The 24,968-nt window shown below is 50.9% G+C and overlaps 1 protein-coding gene across 5 annotated transcripts in view; it reads right to left on the bottom strand.

The window, feature by feature from the left end:
* Positions 1 to 23,507, bottom strand: part of Steap3 (STEAP3 metalloreductase) — an 80,358-nt gene extending 56,851 nt beyond the window's left edge. For 3 of the 5 annotated variants that reach the window (XM_077802278.1, XM_026410573.2, XM_026410574.2), the window contains exon 1: positions 23,412 to 23,507. The gene's annotated coding sequence lies outside the window, so the exon portion shown is untranslated. Of the gene's footprint in view, positions 1 to 14,879; positions 14,994 to 18,408; positions 18,482 to 23,411 lie in introns of those variants that run through there. The other 2 variants (XM_026410575.2, XM_026410576.2) reach the window with 2 other exon arrangements.
* Positions 23,508 to 24,968: the final 1,461 nt, after the last annotated feature.

Raw genomic sequence — 24,968 nt, 5'->3', positions numbered from 1 at the left:
GTGGGCTGTGGCTGGAGGAAGTGGTTCACTGGGGACGTGGCTATGGGGTATATATTTTGTATCTGTCAAGTGGAGACACTCTCTGCTTTCTGATTGTGATGTGAGCTGGTGCCCTCTGCTACTCCTCCACCATGATGTCTGGCCTCACCTCCAGCCCCAAGGAAATGGAGCCAGCTGTCTAGGGAAGGTGACCTCTGAAATCCTGAGCCCTCAAATAAACTCTTCCTCCCCTACAGTGGTGCTGGCCGGGTCATTTAGTCACAGCAGTAAAAAAGCTGACGACTGAAGCAGGTGGGAAAATGACATTTTAATTGCTACCAACTTCTAATTGAAATTGGCTCTTTCCTTCACGTATGAAGCAACGAACCACAGAGTATTGGCAGGACCTGTGTGTCACCAGAACGGATCGATGTCAAATCACAAATTCAATTGTCAAAGAGTTCTCTGAGTACTAGTTAAACTTACCTTTAATTTCAAATTACAGTAGAGTGGGGATTCAATCTGCAGAACCCCCCCTCCCACCACACTCACACACATTAAGGTAGATAGTAAGTCTGCTACTGGATCTTGTTCCTTATGTGAATGCATACTACATGCATGCATGTAAATAAGCATGCATATTACTAAAATGCATCTCTTTCGTGGTACTGGGGACTGAACCCACACATGCTTTACCACTGAGCTATATCCCTGGCACTTTTTATTTTGAGTCAGGGTTTCACAGAGTTGCTCAGGCTGGCCTTGAACTTGCAATCCTCCTGCCTTCAGCCTCTGAAGTTACTGGGATTACAGTCGTGTCCCAGTTTAAACTGGAGAAACTGAGGCTCAGAAGGGTTGAGAACCTGGTTCCAGGCAGTGACTGTCCTTTGAGAGTTACAGGACACCGTTCCCATCCTGCCTCTGCCCCCTTAACCTCTCACTCTTTCAAGTGGTTTTAAAACATCACCCTTGTCTCTTATAGGACAGCAGGGACTGGCCAAGCTAAGCCCCTGTGGGTGGTTTTGTGGCGACCATGCCTGCTTCCTGACTCCAGATGGAGGGGCCACGCCTACACAGGACACACAGTACCAGGCACTCCCTGCACCCCATCTCACCAGACTCGACCTCCTGCAAAATGGGAAAGGAGACTTTCTGCCTGGTTCTGGGATGTAACCCAGTGAGGGAGATGAACTACCCTTTGTTAAGTGCCCATGGGCTTCTGGACCCACCCCACCTTGCAGACTTGGAGTCACACACCATGACAGCAAGGGCTGTGCTCTAGAAGGAGCCAGACAGCCAGGCATGGGAGGCTGAGGCAGGAGGATCGCAAGTTCAAAGCCAGCCTTAGCCATGACGAGGAGCTGAGCAACTCAGTGAGACCCTGTCCCTAAATAAAATACAAAATAGGGCTGGGGATGTAGCTTAGTGGCCGAGTGCCCCTGAGTTCAATCCCTGGTACAAAAAAAAAAAAAAAAAAAAAAAAAAGCCAGACTGCTGTGTTCTGATTGACTCTAGTACCTACGGAGTGACTTAGCGCCTGTCTGTGACTCAATTTCCCCAACTGTAAAAGGGAGACAGAGAGACAGAGAGCTCAGAACAACACTGGGCACGTGTTAAGCACTTGGTAAAGGGCAAGTGATTACTAAGCACATACTGGTCGCCAGCAGAAGCCGAGCTCTGCACCAGCAGCAGGCAAGAGGTGGAGGAGGAGGAGGTGGAGACCCCACCTGAACCCTGCTGGCCCCAGGAACAGGATGAGAGCTGGTGGGAGCGGAGCTGGGGCAGCGGCTCCACAGCCCAGCATCAGGGACCCTCCCAGAGATTCCAGGGTCCCTGTGGGTGGGAGGGTCGAGGCTTCCCCTGTGGTCAGGCAAGGCTGGTTCGGGCATCTCAGCTGCGCAGAGCCAGGGGGCAGTTCTGCCCTGAGAGGGAGGGAGGGGAGCACACAGAGGCTTCCAGACGGTGTTCCCACACTTGCTAGGATGTGGATTCCAAGTAGATCCCCTCCTGGACAACAGCCTGTACTTGTCTTTGCTCACTTCCTCCTGTCTCCTAAGTAAGTGTGCGGAATGCTCAGAGAAGTATAAAGACTTGCAGGAGACACAGGGGCCACTCTTGGCTGGTGCCCATCTCATCTGTGCATGTGGGGGAGGGGGCTCGGATAAGAACATTCATCAAGGACTGGACATGGGTGCTGGGTAGCTCGGAGGGGTGCAGGCCTGGCTGGGGCTCTTGTCCAGGGGACTGACACCACCTCCCAAGGGGAAGCCAAGGAAGGCTACACACACACATGTGCCACCTGATGGTGCTTGAAGAAGCCCAGATTGCTTACTGACTAAAAACAAATGGAGCCAACCCAAAGTTAAGGAAGGGTCTCAGACTCAGACCTTGAGTCTTACCTACACTGTACCCCAGACCCAGCATCACAGGTAGGAAGGGATTGTATGGGATGGCCCTCAAGGTCATTGCTCCAAACAATTTTGGAGCAAATTTGGTATCTGCTTCCTTTTAGAGAGTTGAAGGGCAGCCACAGCAGAGGGATGTCAGTGGCAGAGGCCAGGAATCTGGGGCTGGGCCCATCTCTGTGCCCAACTGGTACTGGGACACTGGAGTATCACCAAATTTATCTGAGAGGCTTCTCTGACACGAGCCACTGAACTAGATCCTCTCCAAGTCCCTCCCAGTCCTGGCAGTCTAGCAATCCACTTAAAAGTCCCTGACAGCTGGGCATGGACCTGGAATCTCAGCTACTCCAGAGGCTGAGGTAGGAGGATTGCAGGCTCGAGGCCAGCCTCAACAACTTAGCGAAAGACTCAGCAATTTACAGAGACCCTGTCTCAAAATAAAAAATAAAAAACGGCTGGGGTGTAGAGGTAAAAGCATCCCTGGGTTCCATCCCTATTACCACTCCCCTCCAGCCTACACAAACATGACACACCTCTAAAGCACTTCTTGCTAGGACATCAGTCCTTGGGACAGGAAAATGCTGGGTGGACAGGTCACCATATGAGACTTCCCTGCCCGGGGGCCGCTCCTTCCTCTGCATTCCCAAGGCAAAGACAAAGCCACAAGAGTCAAGGGAGCTATTAGGCAGGTGGCTGAGGGTCTGGGCCAGGCTACAGGGGTCAAGTCATGGTCACAAGGTCACTAGCTAGCTGGACACCTTTGGGCAAATTATGTAGCCTCCCTCTGCCTTAGTTCCCTCTGTTTCAAGGCAGGGACACTGGTTGACTTTCTTAAGGGTTGTGCAAGGACAAAGGTGTGTGTGTGTGTGTGTGTGTGTGTATGTGTGTGCGTGTGCGTGTGCGTGCGTGCGCACACACACACGGACTTGTGTTGTTCTCCAAGTTCCTCATGGGCAGTGGTCACATCAAATTCTGCCCTCCTGATGCCCAGCATGAAGCTGGCTGCAGGTCTGAAGGCCAGTGGAGGCGGGGACAGGCTAGGTGATACAAGTCCTGGAGTCCCCAGAGGCCCAGCAGTGGTGTCTACCCGCTCTTGCTTGTGCCTGTGGCCTGAGCATGAGGGTGGATCAACTGGTCTAGGCCCAGGCTCTCAGGTTCTATTTATAGGTCTAGTGAGAGAGCAGAGAGGGGATCAAATTGCAGCTGCTGGGTGGAGGCCTGAGGCCCACACAGCCCTGATCTGTGGAAAGGGCATAGAGGTTTGGATGTCCTGATACCTTGGTCTCTGCCTAGACTTGCCTGTCCCCTCTCACTTCCTAGCAGGGCCAAAACCTGGGCTGTGATTGTGGCTGGGAGACTCACCTGGCCCAGAGGCTGCCTGTCAGCTATTGACTGTCGTAAGGACAGCACACAGGGCCCTTCAGACCCACACCAGAGCAGAACTCCTTCCAAAATGCATTATGCACTTTAAGAGCAGGCAGCCAAACCCTCACCCAGAACCCAGCAATCATCCCAAGCTGCTGGGCTTCCCCTTGATCTTTTTTTATCCTTTTTTTTTTTTTTTTAAACCAAGGATTTAACCCAGGGGCCCTTAACCACTGAGCCACATCCCCAGCCCTTTTTATGTTTTATTTTGAGACACAGTCTCACTAAGTTGCTCAGGGCCTCACTAAGTTGCTGAGGCTGGCTTTGAACTTGTGATCCTTCTGCCTCAGCCTCTTGAGACACTGGGGTTACAGTGCACCACTGTACCTGACTAATCTTTTTGTTTTTCCTTTCTTGGTGCCGGGGATGGATCCAGGGCTTTGTGCGTACTAAACTCACACTCTACCACTGAGTAACACCCCTCATCCCTAATGGTTTCAGAAAACATTTTTGTAGGTTCTCCACCTCTTTTCTCACTGTCAGAACTTTGCCAAAGCTGCCTGTCTGACTCTGCAAACCTTCCCCTCCCCCACCCCCAGGACCTCCAACTTGCTCCAGACAAGAAATACCCAGAGCAGACCATGAAAAAAGTGAAGATGAGCCAGGTGCGGGGATGTATACCTGCAATCCCATCCACTCAGGATGCAGAGACAGGAGGATCACAAATTGGAGGCCAGCCTCGAGCTCAGCAACTTAGCAAGACCCTTAGCAATCTAGCCAGACCCTGTGTCAAAATAAATAAAATGGGCTGGGTATGTACCTCAGTGGTAAAGGGCTCATGGGTTCAACCCCCAGTACCAAAAAAAAAAAAAAAAAAAAGGAATGAGTTGGGCATATGCAGGGTATGTACCTCTAATCCCAGCTACTTGGGAGGCTGAGGCAGGAGGATCTCAAATATGAGGCCAGCCTAGGCAACTTAATGAGATACTGTCTCAAAATAGGAAGTAATGGGGGCTGGGGATGTGGCTCAAGTGGTAGCACGCTCGCCTGGCATGTGTGCGGCCCAGGGTTCGATCCTCAGCACCACATATAAACAAAGATGTTGTGTCCGCCAATAACTAAAAAATAAATAAATAAATATTTAAAAAAAAATAGGAAGTAATGTTCATAGTCGCATTATTTGTAATACCCCAGAAAGTATAAATCACCAAATGTACATCAACGAATGAATGAATGGTGAAACTAAATGGCCTATCCATATAACGGAATAACATTTAACCATAAAAGGGAACTAAGTGTCAATACCTGCTCCACCATGCATGAACCTTGAAAGTATTATGCTCAGTGAAAGAAGCCAGTTGCAAAGGGCCACACATTATATGATCATACTTATATGAAAAGTCTAAAGTAGGCAAATCCAGAGACGGAAAGAAGATCAGTGGTTGCTAGGGAATGTGAGGCTCACAGAAAATGGCAGCAAATGCCCACCATCTAGGGTTTATTTTTGCAGTGATGAAAATATTACAAAATTGATGGTGGCAATGGCTGCATAGTTCTGAACAGACTAAAAACCATTGACTTGCAGACTTTATAAATGGGTACATTTTATAGTATGTGCAGTAAAACTCCATAAAGTCATCATAAGAAAAAAAAAAAAAGGTTTAGGAGCTGCATCTCATGATGAGTTTCTTGCTGGCAGTATCCTAAGGGGTTGCAAGGTATCACATGGTGAGTGACTTTTATAGCAAACCCTGAAAAAGCTTTCTATGCTTTGCCAGCATGTGAGAGGCCCTGGGTTCAGTTCCCAGCACTGCAAAGAAAAAAAACTATATATATATATATGGAAGAAATTGAGATGTCACTGACTGTTCTTAGTGTGTGATACACTAAGAGGAAGCAGGACTGGGTGAGCCCCTAGGGATGCTCCATGAGTTCCATGCATGGATTTTGCAGCATCAGTGCTGGTGGCCCTGCAGCTTCTAAAGCTGTTCTCTAGCTGTTCTCCACACTGCTGAGGTCTCTAAGCCCCGTGCCTCTAGAATTGAGGCTCATGTCATGGGTCCTGCAGGCTGTTGTTGCAGGGACAGGGGTGGTACCTTGGGTACCTCTTGGCCTTGGTGGGCGCTGCGGCTTTGGCTCACGGCTCCCTCTCTGTGCTCCCACCCACACAAGCAGACAGCTCTTCCAGGGCCGTGTGGATTGAAGACATGTGCTAAGGGCTGAGGTCCACCCACCCATTCCCAGGATGGTCAGTGCACTGGACGGATGTGTCCCAGTGGGTGGGAGGTGGGAGGCATCATCCTCTATTCACCCAGATGTCTGGGCGGTTATGTAAGGGCATGCGACTGGAGGCCGGCTCACAGATGCAAATCTGCTTGCTGGGCTATAGGTCTGATTCCTTCCCCTGCTATGGTTTAAATATGGTTTGTCCCCTCTGAAACTCATGTTGAAATATAATCCCCATTAGGAGACACTAAAAGGTGGGATCAGGTGGGAACTTCGAGAGGTAACTGGGGCTCTGCCCTCATGAATGGATTAATCCACTCATATGATTAGCAGATGTATGGGTTAATGGGTCACCTCCAGAGGGTTTGCTATAAAAGTCACTCACCATGTGATACCCTGCAACCCCTCAGGACACTGCCAGCAGGAAACTCATCATGAGATGCAGCTCCTAAACCTTAGATCAGAATTGTGAGCTAGAATAAACGTCTTTTTCTTATTAAGTACCCCGCCTTAGGTATTTTATTATAGCAACAGAAAATGAACTAAGACATCTCCTTTTCTCCCCAAATTCATATCTTCCCTAATTAGGCAGAGGATCAGACCAGCCCCTGGGACTCTCCAAATCACACCCCCAAGTCACAATCAGTCCTTGGGAGCTTGCCCAACCAGGCCGCATTGCTGCCCGCAATGTAGCCATCAGAACATGAGCTCAGGAAAGCATTTGAACATTCTGGATTATTCAGGATCCATCACTTTAGTAAATTGCAAGCAAGGGCACAGCACGGAGGCAGTGGGATTCATATCCCATCCTGACCACTTACTAGCCAGGTGGCCTGGACAAATCACTTTACTCTGTGTCCCATCTCCTCATCTACACAATGGGGCGACAGCACTTACTTCATTCAGTTGTACTGGGGGTTCTAGGAGATAAATGCTACACTCTGGGACCGTTAAATTCACTCAATTTTCATTTTATTCCTCTCTCTCTAGGATTTTTTTTTAAAAAAGCTTTTGTCTGTATAAAGCAGAAATAGATGCACCCAAATCAATATAGCATTCTGCAAAATGGAAAAATTTACTTGGAAACTTTCTAACATGTGCTCTGAGATAATGCCCTGGAGGTATAAACTCATTTCCCCCCATGACAGCTGGAGGAGAGGAGACACAGATGTCTGGGACTTGGGGAAGCAGAGAGGAACAATGAACCCAGGGGAGAGGGGTACAGGCGGGGAGAGAGGTAGAGTAGGGGGAAGGCAGCATAATGGGCAGATAGATACCAGGGTGGTTTGGCATTGAAGCAACAGGCTCCCTGCCAGGGACAGTCTTCATGCCATGGGGTCCCCAGGCCACCTCTCCTCAACAGTCTCCAGCTCTTGATCAAGCCGGTACCAGCTGCCCCTCTGCCTCCATTGCCCTCAAGAGCAACCTCTGTCCCTACTTTCCTGTCCATCTCCTCCTAGGACTCCAAGCTCCTCAAAGACAGGATATAGCAAGACTCACCTCTGTGACCCCAGCACTCAAAGTGGTGGCTGGCACATGTTAGGTCAAATTGAGGTGCATGAGCATCACTGAGGCTTAAAACCTATTGCTGGGCTCCTTCCTTGGAGCTCCCGATGTTGCTGGTCCAGGGACCACACTTGGGAACTACTACAGTAAGCGCTCAGTAAAGACCATGGAAGGGGATGACTTATTGAAACCACTTGCATGCAAGAGCTCTCTAGATCTAGATGTGCTCCTGGGTCTTTACAGTCCAACCCAGCTCCCAGCCCACCACCTCCATCAACCCTCCCTGACCATGCGGACTCCCATATTTCCCTATGTTCCTCTCGGTCTTAAGGGTCAGGTGCATGGGCCCTATTCCTGCACCCTCTTGGCTGCTCAGAGAGGGGTCTTTCTGGTGAGCCAATATGGCCAATTGTATGCTCCCTCCCCTGCCACATATGGTCACCAGGCCCAGAGTAAGCTGGGGAGAAGAGTGGTACTGGGGATCATAAAGATCCTGGGGGATTGGGAGCACCTCACATCCTCCCAACTAGCATGCGACAGACCACCTTGGAAGACTCTCTTGTTGGATCGCTCCATTACTATCTATAGGAGCAGGAGGGCAACCAGTGCTGGGCAGGAAGGGGAAGAGGCTGGCCCAGTGCTCAGCACCAAGACCAGGAGCTCCAGGCAGCAGAGGATGCTCAAGCCCTTGGGTCCCCTTGCTACACATCCCCAAGGGTATCTTTCACTTTGGAATCCATGTGGGTGGTGCCTATGAAGAAATGGTCAGACCTTCCAAGGCTTCTCCATGAAATGCCCTGATTCACGACTGCATGGGGACCTCCTATATTCCCAGCAGGGAGCAAGGCACTGGAGCCCTGCAGGTGGCCAGATGACAGCCTGCCTTCTTTTTCTTTTGGGTACCAAGGATTGAACTCAGGGGCACTGGAACACTGGGCCACATCCCCAGCCCTACTTTGTGTTTTATTTGAAGTAGGGGTCTCACTGAGTTGCTTAGCAGCTTGCTTTTGCTGAGTCTGGCTTTGAACTCAGGATCCTCCTGCCTCAGCCTCCCAAATGGCTGGGATTACAGGTGTGCACCACCGCACCCAGCTGACAGCCTGACTTCTTAAGATCTGCTATAAGGTGCAGCAGGAAGTAAAATGCTCCAACAAAGGTACTGCAGGCACTGAGGGATCCAAGGAGGAAGGACTTCATTCCATCCAGGGACGGGCATGTGGGGGTAGCCAGCTCCCAGTGGGCTGGTTAATCCAGCCACGCCAGAGACCATCAGCAGTGGTGGCTGAATTTGCAGTCTCAGCGTCTGGGGTTGGGTTGTTTCTTACTTTCCAGGGAGACTTGGAGCTCTGAAGCCTGGGGCCAGTGGGTCCTGTGGGCTGTGGCTGTCCCTCCCCACCCCTCCCCTTCCCATGGTGCAGGATTTGCAGAATCAGGAATGAGCTCTGGCCCTGCTGTTGAGAAGGATAGATGTGGGAGCAAAGAAAGGGCAGAGGCGGCCAAGACACACACGGGCAGCTCCAGGGCATCCGCCAGCAGGCTCAGCCTGCCTCCCTTCGCCTGAGTCTTGGGCTCGGAGGTGTACGCCTCCCCCTGGGCTGCCTAGTCATGAGCTGCCTTTTCCAGTAAGCCTCGGGGGACCCTCCCCTGACCCTTGGCAGCCTCTTCTTGGCTCATAGCGACACTGAACTTGGCCTCCTCTCTTCAGCTGCTCTGCGTGGGGAGCATCAGGCAGCCACTTCCCTATCCCTGTCAGGGCCACCTCAGACTTTTCCAAGAGTCCCAGGGAGCTTAAAAGGATAGACCCAGAAACAGCCCCTGCCTTCCCCTTAGGCCAGAACAGAGGGGACCTCAAAATCTGAGACTCCTTCTGCTCTTCTGTGCCATTACCATTGACTATGCGCCCTGGTTCTCTAGTCGGTCACCACGCCAGATGGACGCCACTTCTTTCTCATTTCTGTGCCTCTTGCACCTCATCAGTGACCCAGTAGGTGCTCAATTAATGTTTCAGTTTGAGAGATTAAACTTCCAGATTCTGTGCCCGAGGACAGGGTGTGCTTGTGGGTCTTCTCTCAGAACCTAGCTGGGGCCTCCTAGCACCCAATGAAGTAACATCAGGAGCTTCTGACTCTACTGCAGCCTGGAGGTATGGCCAAGCATTTCACTATTTGATAAACTTAGGAACACAGAGGCCTTATGTACAGGTGAGTTTAAATACTGCCAATAAGTATGAGAACCTGAGTCGACTCCTGCAGCTTTGGCCCAAGTGAAAAATCAAACAACAGATCTGAGGTGCACTGAGATGCAGCCTGGTCTGGGGGTACCCATGGAAGGAGGCTTTAGAGATGCTGGGTCAATGGCTCTAGGGCCCAAGGGCTTTCGGGGGCTATGGCAGATGTGCCGTCTCCTTGGCCCTTCCCAACAGGGGCCAGTCTGGTGTACAGCCTTATGTCCTCCTAGACCCTGTGCTTTTTCTCTGACTTATTCTTTTTCCCTGCAAAGTCCCTTCCCTCAAATTAATGAAGCTCAAATTCCAACAGGAAGGCCTGACTCCTCTTTAAGACAGAATTGATCTCCCCTCTGCCCCCCCTTGGCTTTCTGCACACAGGTGACAGGATAAAGCCAGATACCTTCCTTTAGCGGTCCAAGAAGGTATTGGGGGGGGCCCTACCCCTACCCCCATAATCTTTATCAACCCTCCCACATGCCAATGTGAATATTAGACCTAACGCCCTTTGATATGAATAATTCACATTTCCCCAGTCAGGTAAGATGAATCATAGCTTCCAGAAAGTTTCTCTCATTTTATTGACTGAAACATACCCAAGTTCCTTGACTTAATGATGGGGTGACATCCAATAAGCCCATTATAAGTTGAAAATATCAAAAATTGAAAACATTGTAACTTGCTTACTGCTAGCCTGGGAAAAGATCCGAATCTAAAATATGAAGTGTGCAATTTCTACTGAATATGCATTGCTTTCAGCCCACTGTAAAGCCAAGAAATCCTAAATCAAACCATCCATTGTAGGAATGTATAGGGGACCGTCTATACAATGTAAGTAAAAATTAGGGCACTTGCTATGCAAATAGAAGCAAGTCTTAGGGAAGTCTCCTAGTTGCATGCTTCTGCCACATGACTGCCCTTGTGTGGTAACCCAGGGTTTCCCCTGGGGCACAGAGGCAGTGGGCAGGCACATCCCAGCACCCTACAAGTGCCTGGCACAGGAACATCAGTCACAGTGCCAGGAGTCAAAAGCCAGAAGTGGCTACGGGGTGAGGCCAGACTCACCCATGGGAAGATCAGGACGGTGGCTGTGGGCTTGCGGGTGTGACCTGTGGAAACCTATCATTACTTCCACTTTGCAGATCTCAAAACAGAGGCTCAAACAGGTTAAGGGACTTCCTCCGGGTCCCAGTTGGGTCCTGCCGGACCTGGACCTACTGCGCCCTCATCCATCCTGCTTCAGGCTGCCTCTGTGTTGGTGAGGGTGGCAGGTCCTTAAGTGGGTGTCACATTGGGTCACCTGGTCATCATGAGGCTCAGGCCTGCTCTCTTCCTGTCCTGCTCCCTTCTCCTCACTGAGCTGCTTAAAACGCTCCTCAGGTTCAAGGACAAACTTGCAAACCTGGAGCTGCCCTCTATCCCAGACCCTGGACCACGGCAGCACGGCCCCAGGCTGTCCTTCCTGGACCTTCTCAGGATTAGGAGTCCAGTGCTCCAGGTCCCTCTCCTCACAGGACCCCCAACCTCCCACAGTTGACAGGAGGGGAGAGGCGACGGAGGATGCCAGTCTCAAACCGGGGTTTAAAAGCCAGCAATAGCAACATTCAGTTAATCAGTGCATTTCTATTTTCTCATTGGGCAATTTTTTCCCTTTCTGAGGGACTCTTACAAACATTTTGCTGTTACATTTCTTGTAATACTGCCTGGAATCGTTATTTAGACATCATAAAAAAATCATTATATTTTTAAAAGGAAGGCGGATATGTTCCGACCAGAGAGAAGACAGAGAGCTCAGGGAGGCACGCAGGCCAGTCCACACGTCCACATACGTGCGCCCTCGGTCTGAGAGAAAACAGAATTTTTTTTCTATCCCCACACCACTTTGCAAAATAAAAGTGAATGAATAATTGATAGGGCTTTTTACAAACATCGAGATTTTCAAATCATGCTAGAAAAATCCGGTTCAATTACTTGCAGCAGCAATTCCGTGATAAACCAGCACACAAATGGATACCAAGAAGTAAAATTTATAATTCCCAATGGGCCTGTATTCTACAGAAATGCATCGTAAACATTAACTTTTTTTTTTTTTTTAAACAACACACCCAAACCCACAGAGCTGCTGCTCTCGCTACCTGCAGGCTCCCTGCGCGATAAATACTTGAACCCTTTACTTTGAAAGCGCTCCTGACAATCACCTAGACGCCCATCCCTCAAAAGAGGTGCACACAAGATGATCTCCCACTTTATTTGGGGATCCTATTAGACTGTGATCTTTGCTGCCAGTTCCAGTCCTTCAAGAGGAATCCAATTATTTGGACTCCCTAGAGATGCGAAGGGCCCAGTCCAGCAGGCCTGGGGACTGGCCGGCGAGGAGGGAGCCCACCCCTCCCCACGCCACCTCCCCCCAGGATCGGTACCCTAACAGGACTTACCAACAACAGGCAGGTGCGACATCTGGATGAGAGGGTCTGGGGCTCTGGAGCTCCTGGCAGCCCCACGGCAAGCTGGGCCACCCCTTTCCCCTATGGATCTCCAACCTGTGGCCAGGGCTGAGGGCTGCCTCCCCTTCAGCCTGCACTCCAGCTGGCCACAGGGAAGGGCCCGGGGTGGTGACTGCTGCTCGGTTGGAGAGTGCACTGAGAGACAGCAGTTCTGGCCCGAGACTTCCTGTTTGGGCAGGAAACCTCGCTGGGGATAATTAGTGGCTCAGACTCTGGTGCCTTTGCTACAGGAACTGAGGCGGGACAGCCAGCAGAACCCAAGATGCATAAAATGAATAAATGTCAACCAGCACAAGGCAGACTACCTCGCAGAAAGAGAGAGGGAGAAAGAGAGAAAGCATTGAGATTCTCCAAGATCCGAAGTCAAACATAATGGCTGCAGAATGTGGCGATTTATCAGTTTCTGCAGGGGTAATTTATTGCAATCACCCTGGCTGTCATGGGCTTAGTGATAATTCTCTCAGCATTTTGCACTTACAAAAGCTTATTGTCATCTTTACTTGTCAGACAGACGGTGAGGAAAAAGACAGATGGATGGACAGTCCTGTTTTTCGGACAGGTATGTTTGTTTTCAATTTGTTTGAAAACTAGCCATCTTGGAATATGGAATCTGAGTAACCCCGAGCATCTGATAACCAGAATACCTCCCCCTGGGGTTCAGGCAAGGTTACTCTACATGACAACCAACCAGAGCCAGGCTGCATCATTCTGACTGCTTGACCTCCTGTGTCTTGTCTCTCCTACTGTAGGGAAAACTTCTGAAGACAGGGGTAAATTCTGGAATCTCTCTCGAGTCCAGCACTACCCTCCTTCCAGTCCCCTGCTTCCTCTCCAGTTTAGCCAATTACTTCCACTTCCTGGGCCATCCCAATCCCCCTTCCTGGAAGATCCATTCCAAGCTCTTGGGCACATATGGTGCCTGCCAGTACCCTAGAGCCTCCCAACAATCTCTCCCACTCTGAATTCAGAGAGGCAGCTGTGTTAGTTGGTGGCTACGAGATAGGCCTGATTCAGCCACCTGTTACTGTGATGGTGGACAGGTTGCTTTCCCTTTCTCTTCTGATGATACTGTTCATGTCCTTGCTCTTTGGGGACCACTTACCACCTACCACGTGTGGCTCTGAACTCCTCCCCCTCTGTGGCTCTGGGTGCACTACCATCACCTCACTGTGTCAGCTGAGGGCACGTCTACACTGCCCCACAGCCTCCATGTTCTGCTCCCTGTGAGGTTGGCAGATGCCTGTTGAGCCAATGGAGCTCAAGCAGAGCTTTCAGACATTCAAGATCCCTGGAATCCACTGAGATTGCCCAGGGAGCTTCAGGGGCAGATGTGTAGGCAGTTCCAAGCCCAGAGTCCCTGATTCAGTAGACTGGGGCGGGGATCAGGGGATCAGAAGCCACCATGTGCAGAAGCCACACTTCCCTAGAAAACACAGCCAACCAGACTCAAGTGGAAAGGGGCTTGCAAGCACCCCACAGTCCCTCAGTGCTCCAGGTCAGCTGTGACACCTCTCCTGGAGTTCTGAGACCCTGTTGCACCCTGAGCTCCCCAGTCTTGAAAGCCCTCTCCCGTTGGTATTCCAGATACCCTGCCAGATGTTCAACAGGAGTTGTAGCAAGAAGAACAAAAAGCAGCCACACTGGAACTCTCAACAGCAGAGCATGTGGTCTCCACTCTCCAGCTCTCTAAACTAGGACAACGGGAGGGCTGGGCTTTCCTGGATGGCAGCCACCTCTGACCCTTGCGTCACAATCCTTGATGGCCAGGTGTAGGCCATATTGCTTCTTTCCTTTCCATTTGTGGGTACCACCACCTCCCCACAGCCTGACAGCCACCCCACAATGCCTATAGTAACAGGAGGGGTCCCTCCATCCCAGACCCCAGCCCACCAGCCTTAGGAGCCCTACTGTCTGCAAGTGAACTAGGCAGCCTACTCCCCCATGATAAGATTATCGGGGCCAGGCCTGGTGGCACACGCCTATAATCCCAGGGGCTTGGGAGGCTGAGACAGGAGGATTGTGAGTTCAAAGTCAGCCTCAGCAACTTAGCAGATCCCTAAAGAACTCAGCAAGACCCTGTCTCTAAATAATATACAAAAAAGGACTGTGGATGTGGCTCAGTGGTTAAGTGCCCCTGTGTTCAATCGCCGGTACAAAAAAAATAAAAAAATAAAAAGATTAGCAGGCCCCTCCCCATTCCATTACATTTATACCACTAATTGGTGTTATAATCTTGGTGTTGTAACTTTTTTTTTCCAGTTTAATCTCCTAATCTTACCGCTCAAAAAGGCTTAAAAACCAGCTGTTTGACATTGGGGGTGAACTGAATGGCAGAGCATTTGCCTAGCATGCTCAATGTCCAGAGTTCCATCCCCAGCACAGTAAGAAATTATTTAAAATATGCAGCCAGGCATGGTGGTGCATGTCTGTAATCCCAGCAATTTGGGAGGCAGAGGAAGGATTGCAAGTTCAAGGCCAGTCTCGGCGACTTAGTAAAAATAAAATATTAAAGGGGCTGGGGATGTAGCTCGTGGCAAAGCACCCCTGAGTTCAATTCTTAGTACCCAAGACAAAATTGCTCTGCTTGGTTAGAATCTAACTACCTGTCATGAAGTGGAAGATGGAGGAAGGAAAAATTTACCACCTGATTACAGAACAAGTTGTGCTCACCTGTTGCAGGTGACGATGTGATGTACGAGGGCAGACGGACCGGGAAGAGTTTAATATGGAGGAATTCCACAGACAGGGTTTCTGTGGTCCCGAAACAACTGAACCATGGTCAACTCAGAGCAATGTTTCTGGAGAGCTGGCCACACTTGAGTAGGAGGGAGACACTCTGCCCTGGGTTGAGAAACCATGCAGTTTATGATTCACTAGCATCCATCGACCCTGGCAGCAACACAGCAGTCAATATCTCCAACTTGGGGGTGGGGAGGTGCTGTCTCTGATTTTGGATCCTGGCTCACAATAGCTGTGGGTCCTGGGCCTCTCTGAGGTTGTTTCCTTACTTTATTAAAAAAAAAATATGTAGATGGTAAGAGCCTCTGGGAGTGACAAATGATGGCTGTGACATTCACCCTGCCAGAAGTGGGGCTCAGAGTACCTGGCACAAAGTGAGTGCTCAGTAAGTGTTTGCTGAATGAATAAAAGATGAAGCAGAATTTGGATAGGCATATAGTTAAGTGGTTAGGAGTCTCAGGACTGGGGATGAAAGAAGAGACTGGAATCTCATCTGTCCTTGAGAATGTTATGTGGTTGGGAGAACAGCATTATCCATCTCTTAAGAGTTTGGAGGAACAAATGAGCTCATGCCTGTTCTCTGCTTGGTCCAGGGCCTGGCACATGGGAGGCTGAATGGCAAGGGTGAGGACTGCATTTCAGGTGTGATGTTGGGGGTGTGTGAAGGGCTGACAGAGGAAATGCAAAGAGGTTTGGGAACCATGAGAGGTAGAGTTGGATAGGTGGGTGGGCCTAGGTAGCAGGGGGCAGCCAGGAGGAAGTGAAACTTCTATAGTCAAATGTTTGCATTCCACCCAGAGCACCTGCCCCATCCTCTGCCTTCCTGTCTCCAAGTTCTGTTATCACCATAGTCTCCTGAAATGGGATGGGGGCTTGGGGGGCCGGGGTGTGGAAGAGGCACATGCTCCTTTAACTTCCAGGAGGAAGAATACAGCCAATTTGGCCTTAGATTTTTAATAACTACTGAAATTGGCAGACTTCCTCCTTTTAAATCAAGGGGGCCATTTCTGATTCCCAAACTAGAAACCAGTTACATACAGTGCTTAGCTTAGCTCCCACCTGCCCAGCCCAGGACTTCCTGGCAAGAAGGCATGGTAGAGAGGGCAAGAAGAGGTGGATCCAGTCGTAGCTGAAAGGCAGAGGAACCCAAGTTCCTGAATGGCCTGCTTCCTACTGCACCCCAACTGTCTGAAGACCACCCTAGCCCACTGAGCTTCTCCTCTGCAGGATGGACAAGGAATGAAGCAGACTTCTCCTCCAGGCTGAAAGGCACTGGCCAAGACTTCAAGCTGGCAACCCTGGACCCTGGAGCTGGAGCCAGCTCTGCCACAAAGAGGACCTTGAAGGTCACTCTCTGGGCTTCAGTTACCTTTTCCAGGGAACCCAGGGTTCAGACTAGAAAAGCAATGAGCCTGTAAAGTCCCATTGGATTAACGCACATATCCTAGGGGAAGAGAGAGGGCCTGATATCTCATAACATTTCCACAACCCAACGCTCCACACAGTGAACCCACAGGCCGCCATCATCACCCCTGCTTGACGGGATGAAGAAACAAGTTCAAGACTCCACTGACAGCTGAGATTCAGGCTCTGCCCTAGAGGCAGTCAGCCACCACTTCCCCAACCTGGCGCTCAGGTGTTCCACTTTGGACTTTGTCAGAAACTTTCACTTTTTAATTTGCCTATCACTCTGGTCTCTGATAAGTTCAGGGAGGAAAGGGCTATGGGACAAAGGACAGGAAACATGAATGGGAGAGGAATCCACCTATTTGACATCTCTAGGCTGGAAAGGGCTTATCTGTGGTCCCAGCTTGACCAAGACCTTAACAGGATCCCCCAAGATCTCGAAAGGCTTGGGCTAAGGCTGTTCAGCTCTCAAGTGACTGACCAGGGATCTGGCCTAAAAACTCCCTGTGGGCTCTAAGGCCAGCATTACCTGATGTCAACTCCATACCTTCCTCCCAGGTTGCCTGGTAGAGGCCACCTATGCACCACTGAAGGTCTCTCAGAGAGCCTTCTCCTCCTCCTCCTCTCCCAGAGACACCTTCTACCCCACTATATCCACTTATCCATCAGACATTGAAGCACCTGCTCCCAACAGCTCCTCTGCAAGCTGCTGTAGAGGTGGGCCCAGGCCCTCCAGGTGCACCTGACTGATTCCATCCACTGAATGTGGGACCTGGGGATTTGCATTTTTTTTAAACAATATTTTTTAGTTGTCGATGGACCTTTATAAACCCAGTGCCTCACACATCCTAGGTAAGTGCACTTCCACTGAGCTACAGCCCCAGTCCGGATTGGCATTTTTTAGTAGAGCCTCCAGGTGACTGAGGAGGCACACCCATTGAGGCCCTTTGGTCTTGTGGACATGATGGCCTCTAGCACTGCATTCTTTGGACTGCCAGGATCCTCTGAGGACCCAGCCTGTCCCTCTCCACTAGTAGGCTCCTCCTGGCTCCCAAGTCAGATAAATCAGGGTTCAAATCTTGTGCAACTTGCTAACTGAGTGTCTTTGCAAAATACCCAGGCTCGCTGAGGCTCAGCATCTCCATCTGTAACAAGAGATAATAAAGATGCCTTCCTGCTGTGATGATTAGCTGGGATACTGTGTGCAGAGCCCTTAGCAAGAGGCCTGGAACACATAAACGTGCAATAAATGTTTGCTATTAATTATATCATGACTGCACTCTGATGGACAGAAATACTTCCCTGGGGCATTTCCAGAACCCCACTTCTGGAGCCTGTCGCAGAAGTGGCTCCGAACACCCTCCTGCCCTGTGCCAGGGCTTCAAAAGAACCTGTGGGAATTTTCCTTTTCCAGGCAGATTGCGCCTCCTGACTCCCACAGGAAAAAACTGCCAGTCGCACCCTCCTTCATCTAGCCAGAGTGACCAAAGTTCCAATCACACCTCTCCGGGCAGCCTGCCCCCAAATTTCAGGGAACTGGAAAGGAGGGGGAACTTCCCAGGCAAGGGCTCTGCGGACAGGGGCGGGCACTGGGCAGTCCAGCCTCCTCTGGACCAAGGTCCCGCGCCCCTGCTGGGACAGTGCTGGAGCCAAGGGCAGGGAGAGGAAGATCCAGGAAGGTCCCGCCCATGGCTGCCCGCCCTCCCCTGGGACCGCCTGCACAGAGCCTGAGGGCATGCGGAAGGCTCTCGGCGGGGGGCCGCCAGGAAGGGCGCTTAGAGGTGCACCCCGAACTCTGATCGCCTGCTTCTCCCCAGTTCGGTCCCTGGCCCTGCCCACCCCGCCCGGTGCGCGCGGCTTCTGTCCCTAGAAGAGGAAGCGCACAGGGTGGGGAACCAGGACCGGGTTCTTCTACCACCGGTCGCACGTGGCTCGGTCCTAAAGCATGGAGGTTGCCAGGCGAGTGGTGATGGCTCGGGGTGCAACTGGGTGGGAGATGGGCTGGGGTCCCTGTAACGCGGCGCAGCGCACGGCGACAGGGAAGGTCACTCACCTCGGCGGCCCGCCGCTCCTTGCAGCGGCAGTGGCTGCAGGTCCGAGGCGGAGGCGGTGGCTCGCTCACAGGCTCCTCCTCTGCCCGCGCCCCGCCCACCCGCGGGGGCAGGAGCTGCGCGGGAGGTGGCCTCCAGCTAGCCCGCCACTGCTTATCCGGCTCGGCCACCTCTCTCCCGGCCGCAATCAGGAGTGGCAGAGAACTCGGTCCCTGCCCAGCCCTACAACCCCGGCAGCGGAGGAAGCGACCAACCAGCCTCCTCCTCGTGCCCTCGGCGGGAGGTTTGGAAACAGCCCTGTAGCTTATCTGTCCGCGCACAGTTAAAGCGAGCAGAACTCCGGCATGGAGTACAAGGTGACCTCGTCCCCAGCCCCGACCTGAGGGCCAGCTCAAATCCAAGTCCATGTCATGGCCGAGGTCATACTAGCAAGTGGCCGGTTAAACATGCACAGGTGGGCAGAGGACCCCCAGCGGGATAGGTGGACACCCGTTTCTTCCCCTCCAGTGGAAGTGAGGGCGGGAGGCCCCGCCCCCTCCCTCTAACAAGGTCGCCTCCAAGCGTTTATGGTCCTCTCATAATCTCTGTCTCTTGTCAGCCTTTAGGGTGGACCTTTGACCTTTCCTTATAGTCTGCGGTTCCTATGGCTGGGGGCTGGGGGTCAGCCTCAGTTCCCCAGGATGTGCTGGACCTTTGCCTAGCCCCTTGCCCCAGACAATGCCCACTGCTGCCCGACCCCTCATCCCACAGGCACAACAGGGAGGTGGCTCGAAGGTGGAGGTACCTTTGTGCTTTGTCTTAAGCCGTTTCTCAGCGAGGCCACATCAGCTGTTGACAGTGCCTCCTCTTCCTTACAGGTGAGGAAATGGGGGCTGATGGCAAAGGGGGGACACCAACTTCACTCAGCATCTGGAAGGCTGAATGGAGGTTTCCTAACCCCTGGGACTTTTTCTAGAATACTCCTGGGAGGAGGGGGCACATATTCCACCAGCCTCTGATAAGCAGCTTCAAGTTACTCTTAGGAAGTGTAAGACTCCTGTTTTCCAGGAAGCCAAAATGCATGAGCGATAAGCTCTGGGGAGCCAGAGGTGGGGGGTGCTAGGCCTCCAGAATGGCCCTGCCCTAGGACCCCAAAAGGTACAGCAGAACCAAGGAGGCAGAGTTCTGCCCTAAAGGCTGATGTGAGCCCCCGCCTGGCCCTGTCCTCTCATCAGCTCATGAGACTCACAATGAGCACCTTGTGCCTTCTCACCACCATGGGCTTCTTCCTGCCTGCAGTGTCCCCCTCTCCCCAGCTCTGCTGGCCTGGACTCTCACCTGTCTTCTTCAAGGATGTACTGACAGGATGCACCGAAGTGCGTTGAACATCTTCTATGGGTCAGACTCTGGTGTCCTGAACCAGCCCAAGGGCAGAGCAGTCAGATTCACCCTTGCAAGACCTTTAACAGATCATGTCACTCCTCTGCTCAAAACCATCCCTTGGCTCCCAAGGGTGTCTCAGAGCAAAAGCCAAATCCTTGGAATGGCCTCCAAGGTCCTGCATGAATGACTCTGGACCCCATCTTCTATCCTCCTCTCTACTCAAGCTCCACCCTGCTGAGCTGGCCCCCTTCTTTTTCCTCAAACAGATCAGACAGGGCCATGACCCTTGCAGTTCCTTCTGCTGACCCAGAAATCCCCACCACCCCTCCCTTCCTCCTGCATTTGCTGAAATGTGGCCTTCAGGAGCCTACCCTCATCTCCCCCACCCTGGATCCTGGGATGACTTCCTTCCTCCCTTCCTTCCATAGGCTTTATCATTTTCTAATACACTGTAGCATATGCTTTTTTATGTCTATTGTGTAATAACTTTCTCCCACTTTGCTCCTCCAGGGCAGGGATTCTTGTCTGTTTTACTCATTGCTAAAGTAGCACGTGGCATGTAGTAGGTGCTCAGCAAATATTTGTCAAATGAACACACTTCCTGTCGCCCTCTTTCAACTCCTTCAGCAGCTCTGGGAAGCTTCCACCAAGGTTCCTACCCACCCTGCTGTCCTGTGTGCTCAACAACCATGTGATGCTGTACCTGCATTTATGGGTCTCTGTGCCTGGGGTTGCTGAATGTTCTATTTACAGAGGCCTTAGGATCATCTTTTCCTTGAAGAGGAGACTAGCCCTTTAGCTCTAAGGACAAGAGTATCCAGAATGAAGCCAGGCACATGCCTGTAATCCCAGTGACTCAGGAGGCTGAGGCAGGAGTTCAAGGCCAGCCGAGGTAACTTAGTGGAACCCTGTCTCAGGGTAAATTTTAAAAGGGCTGGGGATGTAGCTCCGTGGTAGAGCAACCTCTGAATTTAATCCCCAGCACCAGTAAATAAACAAGAGTCTCTAGGGTGATAATCTAGGTTAATCTTCTACTTGGACCAGAGGAAACTGGGATGTTGATCTCTCTCAGCTTCTTGGATTGATCCAGCATTTGTAGGCTGGGACAGCATACATCCATTTCACCCAATAAATCCTCTAATTGACTATTAAAATGAGATGTCCACAGGAAGCCATGAGCCTCAATGTACTCTGACAGCCCTGGCCAGGAGCCAGGCCACCTGGATCTGTTCCTGCCTGGCTGAATGGGGTGGGCTGTGTCCCAAGGAAGCTAGTGTTCCTTGCAGAATTGTGTGCTTCTCCCAGTAGACGGAGCACCCAGAGATTCCCTTCTGTGAGGGAGGGGATGAGGCTGTACTCAGGCAGAAGGGTCTTGAGGGTGACAGGCAAATGAGAGAATTGTCTTTGCCTTCATGAAGACCCAGTGTCACCCATGTTGGCCACACCCAGGGCCGAGAGAGGGCCAGGCAACTGGACCTTGAGGCAAGTTAGCAGAAATGTGCTGGGCCCTGGGATTTAAATATATGAGTGGTGGTGCCAAACATATAGCTCAGTGGTGGTAGAGTGCTTGCCCAGCATGCACACAGCCCTGGGTTCCATCCCCAGCACCACAAAATAAAACAAGGCCAGGCGCAGTGGCATATGCCTGTAATCCCAGTGGCTCCGAAGGCTGAGGTAGGAGGATTGCAAATTTAAGTCGAGCCTCAGCAATTTAGTGAACCCCTAAATAACTCAGTGAGACCTTGTCTCTAAAAATAAAAAGGTGGGGGTGGGGCTAGGGCTGGGAATGTGGCTTAGTGGTTACACGTCCCCCGGGTTCAATCCCTGGTAGAAAGGAAGGAAGGAAGGAAGGGAGGGAGGGAGGGAGGGAAAGAAAGGAACAACAAATCTTTTAAACATATATGAATATTGGCTGGGGTTGTGGCTCAGCAGTAGAATGCTCTCCTAGCACATGCAGGGTCCTGGGTTTGATCCTCAGCACCACATAAAAATACATAAATAAAGATATTGAGTCCAACTACAACTAATATATATATATATATATATATATATATATATATATATATATATATATATGAATACACAGATGTCTTCCACAGCACATGATTGTGATCCAGTGTTGTATATTGCACGGCATTGTATGGTGTGGCTTACAGGACATTGGAAACCCCCCATCCACATCCCAAATCTACCCCAAGGTCACTAGTCTGCTGTGGTGCAAGGTGGCCCTCCTTGCAGTCCTCTGTTGAAACCTGAAGCTCTCCAGAGAAGATAAGTTCTCTGAGCTCAGGGTAATAAGACTGTGAGTCCACAGGGAGATTTAACGGTGGCTGACGCAAGAGCATGAGGAAGGTTCTCCAGGCAGGTGCTATTGGGGGGGGGGGGTAAAGGACTGGGTGGCGTAGGGAAGATCCCATTTTTCTATGGGATCTCCCTGGTACTTAGTAGTACTCAAGAAACTTGGCTTGTGATTAGATCAAGGTGACCAACCAAGTGTAGGTGGCCCAGTACCTCTAGGAAGCATTTGCTAAGGCCAGGCGCAGCTGCTTCGTATCTACAGCCGTCATAGTATTGCCATTCCAGTCGGGGGAGATTAGAATGGCACCCCTAGAAAGCTCGAGAAGTCTGGGCTTCAGCCCTTTCTATTCCATGACACCAGGAAGGGTTTTAGAACTGCAGCATCAGGCCAGCTCCAGAGCTCCTGGATGAGACTTGCATTTTAACCAGCCCCCCTAGAACATTACGCATGTTCAAGATCGAAAGCACTGGTTCACAGTATACCTGAGGGAACTGGCAGCTCATTGCACACCTGGGTCAAGGCGGGTCAATAGAAGCCTGTAATCGAAGGACCCTCACCCTCACCAGGTTGCACTTCAGTATTATACTCTGCTTTCCCCAAGGTCCTCGGGAGCCAAAGACCCTCCTTTAATCTGATTCTCAATTTCTATAAATATGAGGCAAATGACCCTACCCTTCATAGCACTCAGGGCCTGTTACACAAAACTTCAAAGGAAAAAAAAAAGACAGATACACTTACTCTTTCCTGAACGAAGTTCCTTAGACAGCTCAGCCATTCCATTGGCGGGGCTCCTTTCCAATAACTGATCTTATTAGTTCAGTGGCTAGGACACTCAGAACCATGTTTCAGACTCGATTATCCATATGAAACACATATAATTTCTACATTCTTTTTTCCTAATCCGTGATTCTATGTCTAGTTGACTATCGCCTTATTGTTAAGCTTTCCATTGTAAATTATCCCAAGCCAATACTAGGAACAAAATAAATAGGAAAGTTGTGTGGAATACAATGGCAAATTCTCCCTTTTTTTTTTTTTTTTTTCTTTTTCCCAGTGCTGGAGATTGCCCAGGGTGTCCTGCATGCTTGGCAAATGCTCTCCCACTGAGCTAAACCCCCAGCCCTCGCGGTTTCTTTTTGACTACTGTCATCCTTTCACCGTCATGGCATGACTTCTACCGAATTCTGGAAAAAGGATGAAGGGGCTGGAGGAAGCATGCCTCCCTGGACATCTGCCAGAAGTTGTTAAGAAACCCCAACAGCTGGTGAGGGAATTGGCACAGGATGCTCCCGCTGGACTACATGCCACTCCCTGCGTCCTCCGGCCCATCAGAGCCCAGCTCACCAGGTCTGCAGTGGGAGGTGCTGTCCTCATCAGGTGACTTTCCACAGTCCTGAGGAGTGACGGTAGGGCAGGAGCCCTGGTCACCAGGAATCTCAGCTGCCATGTCTCTGAGTGCTGCTCCTTCTGCTGTGAGGACCCCAGGCTGGGTGGCTGGAGCTCACTCAACACAGCTCTGGTGGTAGAGACCAGGATGGACTGAGGCTTAAGGGCAGGCAGATTACAGCCGGACTCTGCAGGAGGGCGTGCAGGTCAGTGGCCCCAGGATCATCTGCAAACACTGAGATCAAGGACAGAGATAAAACCTCCCTCCAGGGTTGGGGTTGTGATTAACCTGCCCAGTTCTCTGCTCCCCTGGTCTTGGCCCCCAAGGGGACATAAGGGAAGGGAATGACATTTGCTCATCTGGCACAGACTCTCCATTTTTCAGATGAGGATGTTACCTGCTTAGCGTCACATAGTGAGGAAATGGCAGATCTGGAATTCGGACCAGGTTCCCCTGATCTTCCCAGATCTTTCCCTACCTCTCTTCCCTAATCTCCCCCAACTGGAAAGGCAGGACCATGTCTACCGTAGACAGGAAGCAGCTGCTCCTGGGCTCAGCTTCCTGAAGGTGCTGGGCCAGCTTCCCTACACTTGGGCTGGTCACCTTGATCTAATTATGAGCCAACTAGAGGCTTCTGCAGGGAGTGGCCTGCCCGCCTTTGGTGACAGCTTGAGGACTGGCGGCAGTGTGGCTTGGGCCCAGCAAGGGTAATGCATGCAGAATGACCAGAGGGAGATAATTCACTTCCAAACACTCCCTGCAATGCACCTCACCCTGTTTAGGGAGATCTCTCCATTTGTCCCCAGTCTCTTAGCAAGGCTGTTACCAAAATCTCAGTCCTTGTCCCTGAGGCCAATCTAATAACAAGGACGTGGTTTTGAGAAAAAGGAAAAAGAAGGTTTATTGCTTTAAAGGAGAAACACAGGGGACTCCTGTCCCAGAGGCTGATTCTGCCCTTCCTTCCGGGGGAATAGGAGGCTTTTATTTGTTTATTTTTAAATTTGTTCTGTTTCATTATATATGACAGTAGAGTGTATTTTGACATATTTTACACACATGGAGTATAACTTTCCATTCTTGGGTTGTACATGATGTGGAGTTACACTGGTCATGAATTCATATATGAACATTGGAAAGTTCTGTCCAATTCATTCCACTGTCTTTCCTTTTCCCATGCCTCTTCCCTTCTGTTTATTCCCCTTTGTCTAATCCAATAAACTTCTATTCTTCCCCCCAACAGGAGGTTTTTAAAGAAGTGACTCAAGGCTACATTCCATGGCGTTCTCTGTTGGAGTTGTAATTCACTCCTTAATTTGGGAGATAGTCACTTCTGAGATCTTCTGGAGCCATCCCCAAAGTCTGGATGACTTCCTCCCTGTGGTGGGTATGTGCTCAAGGACTCTGCCTAGGATGGGAAGAAAGGTAATCCCGTTTCCCCTGAGATTAGGGAGGGAAAAGATTAGGGAGGAGCTGGGAGAGAAATGGCAGAGCAGCAAGGGCTGTGTTCCAAGCAT

The sequence above is a fragment of the Urocitellus parryii genome, chromosome 1 (assembly GCF_045843805.1).
Source record: "Urocitellus parryii isolate mUroPar1 chromosome 1, mUroPar1.hap1, whole genome shotgun sequence".
Taxonomy (NCBI): Eukaryota; Metazoa; Chordata; class Mammalia; order Rodentia; family Sciuridae; genus Urocitellus; species Urocitellus parryii.
This window is presented reverse-complemented; position numbering and strand designations above follow the sequence as displayed.